Source organism: Rhinolophus sinicus, chromosome 8, assembly GCF_057876585.1.
Source record: "Rhinolophus sinicus isolate RSI-liver-muscle chromosome 8, RSI-T2T, whole genome shotgun sequence".
Taxonomy (NCBI): Eukaryota; Metazoa; Chordata; class Mammalia; order Chiroptera; family Rhinolophidae; genus Rhinolophus; species Rhinolophus sinicus.
In genome coordinates, this window is record NC_142508.1 from 58,954,583 (window position 1) to 58,964,995 (window position 10,413).

A 10,413-nucleotide genomic window follows, 5' to 3' on the forward strand; every position below is an offset into this window, starting at 1 on the left:
TCTTCGTTGTCTCTCTGTGTTCCTTCTCTGGAAAGATAATACCTTGCTCCTACCTTATTCAATAATTTCTCATATCTGATTCAGGGGAGACATTATAATAGGTTCCGGGGGGCGGGGGAGGAAACGTAGTTTATTCAATGGCTACAGATAAAGATCTTTGTAATTTCCTTATAAAAACACCCTGTGTGGACGTTATGAATTTGTGCAGTATCATTTCTTCAAAAATGTTTAAAAAGAAACTCTAGTACATTTTGGTGCTCACTGTGGGCCCTAAACTAGGAGACATTGGGCAAGTTATTATAGCTTTATCATTGTTTCAGTGTGCAATTTTGAGTGAATCCTTTCATTTCTTGATCTTCCCCAATTCTGACATCCATTCATGGCTGCTGCTTATGAGAGATTATATGAAACAGTAAAATAGCACATACAAATATTTAGTTACGTCAGTAGTGTTATAGCATAGCCTCTGGGGAATACACTAGTGAAGAAAGTTTTCATACGAAAGAGCGGAGGGTCCTATGCTTGGCTGCTCTTCATCTCTCTCTTCTGCCTGCCCTCAGGCTTAGAGCTACCTTATGTCAACCCTGTACAACCTGGAAAATGTAAGCCACTGACCTGGCAAAGCAGTCTTTCAACAAGTGCCTAAGGGGAGCCTTTGAAGATAATAGGACTGATTAAAATGAAAATGAGGAGATAGAAGAGATGTGAACAGGGTGGCTAAGAAAAGGAAGTATAATCCATGGAGGAGATTAGAGATCCGTCCATATATTCAGGAAACATGCACTGGTAATATGTCAGGCACTAGCTGCCGAGGATAGGGCGCTGACAAAGGCATAGCCCCAACACCTTGTGATCAAATGTAGCATTTCTCAAGCAGGGTCCCACGGAACCCGGAGAAGTGCTGCTTTCTCGGTATATACTTTACATTAGCTGTTGGAATGAATTTCATAAAATGATTCCTGTGAACTGCAAAGCTTATACATCGAAATACAGAAGGCCTGAGAAAGGCTAAATAGCATTGGGTAGGAGCAGAGGTTTTAGAATCACAGAGATACGGTGTGAATCATTCTCGGCATATTACCTGTGAAATCTTGAGCTGTTCTGTAGCATCCTTAAATCTGTTTTCTTGTCCACTCGGGATAATTCAGTTCCAACTTCATGTTGTGTTTTTTTTGAGAAGATTAAAGATGATGGATGTAAAATGCTTACTATCGTGAAAACATAAATTCTTGGGGGGAAAAATGGAGCTATTATTATTGTTCTCATAACTATCAGCTGATTTACATTTACAGAAGAGATGAGATAGGAAGAACAGTGCTGCCTTAGTTTGGGTCCCCCCAGAAGTAGACCCTGAGACATGGATTTTAATAGTTTATTTAGAAAGTGATTCCAAGAAACATCAGAAGAGATCAGGGAAATCACATGCAGGATGGAAGAAAGCCAAAATAAAAAGGCATTCTCAAGTATGTCACTAATACGGGCCACGGTAGCTTAGGCCTGCCAGGAAAATCTGGGCATCAGTAAAGAGCACACCCCAACAAGTTACGCAATGGAAGGTACAAGGGAGCTGGCATGTGTGTCCCGTATCTCTGACTCTCCATCTGTCATCAATTCCCTGACACTTCTGTCTTGCATCCTAGAGGACAGATTGGGCCCTGGACAGATTGGGCCAGAGAAAGAGATGAGGTCTTGGCAATGGGAGATGATTGGTCTGTGTATTCGTTTTCTATAAACAACAACAACAACAACAAAATACTACAAATTTAGTGACTTAAAACAACACCCACTTATCATCTCATAGTTCTGTAAGTCAGGGTACAGTTTGACTCAACTGAATCCTCTGCTTCGAGCCTTCCAAGGCTGCAGTTAAGGTGTCAGCTAAATTGCATTCTTTCTTGGAAGCTCCAGCGATCAGCCAGTTTCCAAGTTCATTCAGGTTGTTGGCCAAGTTCAGTTCCTTGCAGTTAGTTGTAGGATTGAGGTCCTTTGCACTTGGAGGCTTCCCACATTCCTTCTCATGCTTGCCATGCAACCTCCCACCAGCAGTGGCTCTCCCATGCTTTGAATCGCTCTGATGTTCCTTTCTGCTCCATTGCTCAGACCTCAGCTGGAGAGAGTTCTCCCTTTTAAAGGGATCATGTGATAAGATTGGGTCCACCGAGGTAATCCAAGATAATCTCCCTGTTTCAAGGTCCATAACCTTAATGACGCCTGGAAAATCCTTTCTTTCTTTCTTTTTTTTTGCATGTAACAATATATGCATAGGTTCCAGGGATCAGGGTGAGGGCACCTCAGACATGCACAGAAATGGTGAGGCCTGGGTATACACACAGGCTACAAACAGCAACTACTAGAGTTCCTAAACATTGTGCGATTACCCGTGGGCCCAAGTTTGGAGATATGAGGGAAAACTCCAAAATGATATTTTGGTGGGAGCAAAAGATGGCAAGATGTGGCTCTTCAAGTCTTATTAATTAAGAAAATAACTTATTTAATTTGCAGAAAGAGGCAATCTATAGCAGCTGGATCTTTGACATGGCAAACCAAAACAGACAGGGTCTAGGATCCATAGAAACATATACTTGATTCGTGGTTTGTGGCCAATAAACAGCCATTATAATGTCAAAACTTATATGGAAGTGGAGAGAATTGACTTCATGATGTTTTCATTATGGAACCTGGGATATGATACGTTGAGAACCACCTTTGTGCCGTTTTTTCTGACAAGTATATCCAGAATAGATTTGTATTAAATGTTCTTTCAAGCAGAAACTAGCTGACCCACTGGTACCCACTCTGTTTATGTTGTGTTTGTGAATGCTTGTCTTCTGTTTGTGATTGCTTGATGACATCTGATGCAAAGCCATTGGTGACTTGTATAAAGTAGAACAAAACTCCATGCCCTTCCTGTGGGAGAGGACTGAGGAGAACTTTTATGTTTGATTTATGAATATACCAAGGGTGCCAAAAAAACATATATACACATGACTTGAATTCATCTTTCGTTGTTGGTATATATTGAGTAGTGTTACAATTTTAATACAGTTTTTTCCTTTCTTAAAATGTGCATATGTTTTTGGCACTCTCTGTATTTTGATGTTTCACACTCAAAGGTAAAGAATGGGTTAAAGCTTTCTTATCGCTTCCCAATTGTAACAATGCCATTCTCAAAACACCACTGAGACGCCATAACAAAATGTCCCAGTGACTTCAGAGTTCCAGCAAGTAGAGGCATAGTATAATAAATAGCATGTCACTATAGACTGATTGCCCAAATGGGACAAAATTTTGAGGAGTGAGATCGCAGCTCTACCTGCTATGTTCCTTGATGCTGGAGGCTTTCTTTGTTCCCCATTTCATCTGACTGCACCAAACCATGGCCCTTGCAAAGCTTTTACAATGCTTTCAAAAGCACATTTTGCTCCATACATGCTGGCTAACATTTTCATACTCGCGTGTGAACTATGAGAATGAAAACAACCATGTGTTTCATTTTATATCTGAAGAGTTTGTACATATCAATTCTTTTGACCTTATATTTGCTTCCAGGAATATGCTAAGGAAGATGTCAGTGGTTTTCATCTGAGGCCTCCTGTGGCTTAGCACTTTGCTGGGAATTTTCACTCAGAATAAAGAGTTCACTCGGTGTGCTCACTTATCCTTACTTGAATCTCTGATGTATACTGGTTTACCAGCTTGTTTTGTTTGCCTGTTTCTTATTCCTCCTCATAGATCAAATCTAGAAGGGAACCAGCACGGCAGCAATACGTACAAAGAATAAACAAATATAAGACTTCAAACCACAAAAAACATTGCCAAGTTCCCAGCTAATTCTCTCCCAGGAGGGAAAACAAAACAAAAACTATCCGTAAAGTAAAATTAAATGTAATGCTAGAATATTGAACCTCTGCAGTTTGCTTAAAGATTTGCTCATCTGTCCATAAACTTTGCTTTCACATATGTGGCAAGAGGTCAGTTAGAAGCAAGTGCTACTGAAAAGCATTCACTTGGAGTATGAGATATCTCAGATATCTTTGCTACTTTCCACTTTATTTTCATACAGTGCAGGTCCTGATTCAAGATGCATACTCACCCTATGCTAGACGTTTCTCCTTTCTTTTTTTTTTTTTTTTTTTGCAATATTATATGTGCCTGAGAGACAGGGAAAATGTTATTTACAACCATATTTTGTTTATAGTATAACATTTTCTTTATAACTTTTGAGAAGTTAAACATAATACACATTGTAATTAACTAGGTTCTCTTTAGAAATTAAACTGAATTGAAAACATGCACACTGATTAGCAAGTTTAATGGTTCTAGATTAAAACATTATTGACGTGTCCTGTTAGGATGCACTTTCTTTTCATTAGACAACTTTCTTCTGCTTCCTTAATTTATTAGGATTTAACAGGTAGCCTATAAGAACCTATACTTACACACACATGTAGAGCACAACTTGTGACCCATTCAGAGAAATGTCTCTGGATGTGAAGCTGATAAGAGTGAAGAATAAACTTGTATATTATGTAAATGATAGCAAAGTATTGATTAGCTAACATTTTTCCTCTCTGTTTCATAATTGATTTTTTTTCTTTCTCTTTTTTTGTATTACCAAATTTTTAATCATTCATGATCCCTTAAGGGGAAAAAAGACCTTCTAAAGCAAGGTTCCTCGCTGAGAAGTGAAAGTACAATGAAAAAACTCTCTGGCTTTTAATAAATGTTCTTTTCTAATTTTTTTTAGTTACTCATAACTAAATTTCCTTGTTGACGTACTATTGTATTTTCCACACTGCACATTTGTGGGTGGATAATGGAAGTGTGAATGGCGAAGAAGGAACATTATTGTAATTATATGACAAATCCTCCATCAACCCCACCTTGGAGGACTTGGGTATCTCTCATTCCCAGATTCCCGTTACCAACTGTCCTGCCACATTCCCTAATGGCATGTGCAATAAGTATGATAATTATAGGACTTCCGTCATTGATCCAGCCTAAAATGCAGCAGCAGAAAAATATCTTTCTCTTTTGTTGAGGAGCGGGCATGCTTCCCCTTAATCAGATAATAGATATTAGAGAGCCCACCTAAAAACAATTTAAATCAGAGTAATTATACTAGACTAGGATTTTGTATATTTAATCTCACGTAGGCCTACAGCATTTTGATCTGCTTCTATTTTTATGCTTTTACAGTGTGGGTAGGAATATATTTTACATATGTGTCTTTATAGAAAAAAAATAGATCTTCAGTTGTAACACCTCAAGTTAAACTTGAAGTTCTGTGAAATACATGACATCAATTATGATTCTTCACAATTCAAGGTTTCATGAGCAAATAATTGAAGGTCAAACACAAGAACCACATGAGGGAGTTCTCCTTGGAGGAACAGCAGTTTTTCCCAGCAACCTGCTGCTTTGGAAATTACATTTTCAAGAAGAGCAATGATGATATTTGATTGGGACCTACACTTGAGCTAATGTAGCATTAACTCAGCTTTCCCTTTTATCTGGAAGTCGGTTAATAGATAAGTTTGAGATGCATGTTACCGTGTCCTTTGTGGAATGTGACTAGCCAAACGAAGGAAGGAGATAGAAGGAGAATTCTTAACTCATGCCTTCCACACAACAATCTGGGGAGCTGATCTGAAGTGACAGCCTGTTAAATATCTGGAGTTTTTCTTCTCTGTGTTTTTACTTTAATTAAGGCTTAGACTTGACCTACATTCATGGGCTCATACGATATTACACGGCGGAAGGTGGGTTGTGCTGTTGATGGAATCTCTTCTCCAAAGGTGATCTGGAGCATTGGTGTCACTGACAGTTGTGGGAAGGGAGCAACTGAGATAGAAGCTGCGCATTTCATTTGTGTGTCACCAGTAACCATTGTTTAGGTCAGAGAAGAAAAGAAAATACTAGGATTGTCACGTTTTCCTTAGTCCTTCTCCAAATCTTCCATGGTTATGGGAGTGTGCTACCCCAGGCCGACCATCACCAAATCTTCTTATGATTTCCCTTCATCATCTTGCTGCACAAAGCTTTGCTGCCCACCTCGTAGCCACTGGCCGAGAGCTGGGAATTATCCCAAACTGAGCCTCACTGAGATCCTGAACACAGAACGCAAAATCCAATGAAAAATTGTGTGCAGCACAATACATTCCTAGTGGACCAACGTGTACTTAGGACACAAATGGCATAACTACGTGATGCAGTTTTGAATAGTGTCAGGTTTCATTCAGTTGTTACATTCTGGCTATCATATATTTGTCACCTCAATATTTTTATTTTACTTATTTTTGTTTTCTGTTTTCTTTTTTTTTTCAATTACAGTTGACATTCAGTATTATTTTATATTAGTTTCAGGTGTATAGCATAGTGGTTAGACATTTATGTAATTTATGAATTGATCCCCCAATTAGTCTAATACCCACCTAGCAATATACATACTTTTTGCAATATTATTGACTATATTCCCTGAATGTACTTTACATCCCCCTGACTATTTTGTAACTACCAATTTGTACTTCTCAATCCCTTCATGTTTTTCACCCAACTCCCCAGCCCCTCTCCTATCTAGCAACCCTCAGTTTGTTCTCTGGATCTGAGTCTGTTTCTGTTTTGTTTGTTCATTTTTGTTCTTTAGATTCCACATACAAGTGAGATCATATATTTGTCTTTGTCTGTCTGACTTATTTCACTTAGCATAATACCCTCTAGGTCCCTCCATGTTGTCACAAATGGTAAGATTTTATTCTTTTTTTATGGCTGAGTAATACTCCATTGTATATATGTATCACTTCTTTATCCATTTGTCTATCAATAGACAGGTTGCTTTCATACCTTGCCATTGTAAATAATGCTGCAATGAATACAGGGGGTACATATATCTTTTTAATTGGTTTTGGATTTCTTTGGATAAATACCCAGAAGTGGAATTTCTGGTCATATGGTAGTTCTATTTTTAATTTTTTGAGGAACCTCCATACTGTTTTCCGTAGTGGCTGCACCAATTTGCAAACTTACCAACAGTGCACGAGGGTTCCCTTTTCTCCACATCTTCACCAACACTTGTTTGTGGATTTATTGATTATAACCATTCTGACAGGTCTGAGGTGATATCTCATTGTAACTTCAATTTGCTTTTCTCTGATGATTAGTGATGTTGAGCAGTTTTTCATATATGTATTGACCATCATTATTTCTTCAAATAGGTTTTCAATTTCTCTTCTACTTCTGGTAGCCCTCTGATGCGAATGTTGGTATGATTGATGTTGTCTCAGAGGTCCCTTAAACTATCCTCAGTGTTTTGACTCTTTTTTTCTTTTTGCTGCCCCAATTGGGTGTTTTCTTCTACCTTGTCTTCCAAATCACTGGTTCAATCTTCTGTTTCATCTAATCTGCTATTGATTCCTTCTAGTGCATTCTTCGTTTCGCTTACTGTATTCTTCATTTCTGACTGGTTCTTTTTTATACTTTTTATGTCCTTTTTAATGCTTACTATCTCTTTTTTGACGTTCTCGTTAAGTTCCTTGAACATCCTTATAACCAGTATTTTGAAGTGTGCATCTACCCATTTCATTTAGTTTTTTCCTTGGAGTTTTCTCCGATTCTTTCATTTGGGAAATGTTTATTTGTCTCTTCATTTTGCTACCTCTCTGTGTTTGTTTCAATGTATTACATAGATCTGCTACATTTCACGATTTTGGCAGGGTCGCCTTATGGAGTAGGTGTCCTTTGGGGCCTTGTGGTGCAGTCTCCCTCATCACCCTTGCTGCAGGAGTGTCCCTTGTGTGGGTTGTATATACTCTTTTGTTGAGTCTTGGTTGCTGTTGGCACATCAGTGAGTGGGACTGACCCTGAGGCTGACTAACTCTGAGGACTGGCATAAACAGAGAGTGCAAGCTATTGTGTGGTGGCTGACACCATGGAGCGGGATTTGCCCCAGTGGACTCTGGTGCCTGCTGAGACCACCCTATGGTGTGTTCCATGTGGGGCTAATAGGATGGTGCTCTGTTGTAGTCAGAAGCTGGCCACCAGTTGTGCTGGTCCTGGGACCTCTTGGGAGGAGCTTCCATGCAAGCCAAAGTTAGCCGCTGCCTGTGGCCCACATGGGGCTACCTGGTAGAAGCTACAGAGTTTTCTGTGGTTGGTTACTGCCTATATTGGACCTGGAAGTGCACAGAAGAGGCCACGCTACAAACCCAGGCTGGCTGCCACCAGTACCTGTCCTGGGACAGCTCAGAAAAAGGTCCAGGGCACCTCAAGGCCTTCCACAACCTGCTGGCTGCCCGTAAGGCTCAACCACTAAAAGAACCTTGGGCAGTACACGAGTCGGATGAGAAGAGGTCTCAGGGAATCACTAAGGTTGGACAAGTAGTGTTTACCATCTTAATTCAGATTCATATTTGGTGCCAGTGCTGAGCCTGGGGCCACGCAGCAAAAAGCATAGAGCACACTGAGGCTAGCCACCACCTGCCTGGAGCCCATGAACCCCCATGAGTTGTCCAAGAAAGACTGTAGTGCAGGCTATGCCAGCTGCCCACCACTGAAAGAGCCTCTGGTGGTGGTCAAGTTGGGTGGGGCTGCGTCCCAGGGAGTCATCTTAGTGAAACAAGTGGAGTTCACTAGGCCAATCCATAGTCAGAATTTACCATTGGGGCGTGGGGTGGGTAGGCTCAACACAGGGACAATGGTGGCTGTCCCTCCAGCCTTCACTTTGAAGCCACACAATGTAGTCTTTCCCTACATGTGTCTGGTGCCTCCCAAGCTGCTGTCCCTCCACCGGAGCCCACTGTTAGTGCTTGGAGAGAACATATGCACAGGCCCTTTAAGAAGATGCCTGGGTTTCTAGCAGCCTTCCATCTCCCCCAGATTGAAAGAATCCCCACTGATTTTCACAGCCATATTTTGTGAGTGTTTCTCTTGCTGGCACTGGTGCTCTGGGCGGGGGATCCTGGTGTGGGACCGGGACACCTCGTTCTTTAGGAGGGACCTCTGCAGCTGAAATACCCCTCCTGATTCTTAACCACCGCACATGGGTATGGGACTAGCTCATTCCACGTCTCCATCCATTCTACCAGTCTCGCATGCTTCTTCTTTATATCCTTAGTTATAGCACTTCTCTTCAGGTAGTCTTCAGATAGTTCTCCAGGTTGATTGTTTTATAATTTAGTTGTAATTTTAATATGTTCGTGGTAGGAGACAAGCATAGCATTTCCTACTCTGCCATCTTGACCGGAAGCTCTCCAGGAAAACTGTTCCCTCAACATTCAAAGCTTGGGGTAATACCATTTCTGTGATAGCCCTTTCTTTCCCTTCACGTATACCAAGTCATGAAGTAATAATCAAAACTGTATCTCAAATCTTTTTTTTTTTACTCCAAATCTCACCAAGTGGGTTCAGGGTATTATCATGGATGGTTAGAGGACTGTGCTCACCTCCCACTTGTGCAAGGCCTTCAGAGATTTTCACTAACTGAAAAGTACTTTATTTATTCAGTGTAATAGTTATTGAGCAGTAATTACCATATATTGTAGTACAAGACGAGGATAAAATTAATAGATGAGATGAGAACCTCACCTTCAGGGAACATTAGCAAGGTGACAGTTTTGAATACACTTAAAGGAAGAAATATGGATTTTTCAAATTTTAATAATAGAATTTATGATGTTGAAATTTGACATAAATCTAGGGAGTTGGGCTTGCAGTATTAGTAAGAGATAATGGGATGGAATGGAGACTTGGATACCTAAATGAAGAAAAGGCATGAAATTACCAGGGCATTGGGAGGGTTGGCTCAGGGCTGTGAGTCCCCAAGAAAGATTTTATAATAGTGATATGGGACTATTGCAAGGGATGGAAATGGTAAATGTTACTTTAGTATGTTGCTAGTTCCTCTGTCTATGCCTCCATTCCTACCCGAAATCTCTAGTTACATTAGCTAGAAAATCCAAGGAGATGCTGAACTGTGGCTCGAGCTCTGCCCTCCTCAGAGTAGAAGCGTTATGGAGATTCTCAGGTCATTCTCTCTATCTTGTGTGGAGAGCCAGCTGTGGCTGCTAATTGCTGCTGACAAGGAATCTGGAAGAGTCATCAGGGTAATGAAGCCTCAGATGCTGTTAGTGACATCTACCCATATATTCTTTTACTATGGGACTGTGCCTCAAATAAATTAAACACGAGTTTTGAGATGAAGTAATTCATCTATGGACATTACATCAAGATTACAAGGAACAGTCAGAATCTAGCAGATCTATGTTTCCCCCCACATGGTTTCCTTTAGATTGTTCTAGAATGAAACTAGGTTGAATCAAACTATATCATAGCTTTACCAGGGAAAATTCTACTTTCAGTGCTTTGCAAGACTCTGAAAAGTTTGCTAGCGCTCAAGAGAGTATATCTGTGCATGTG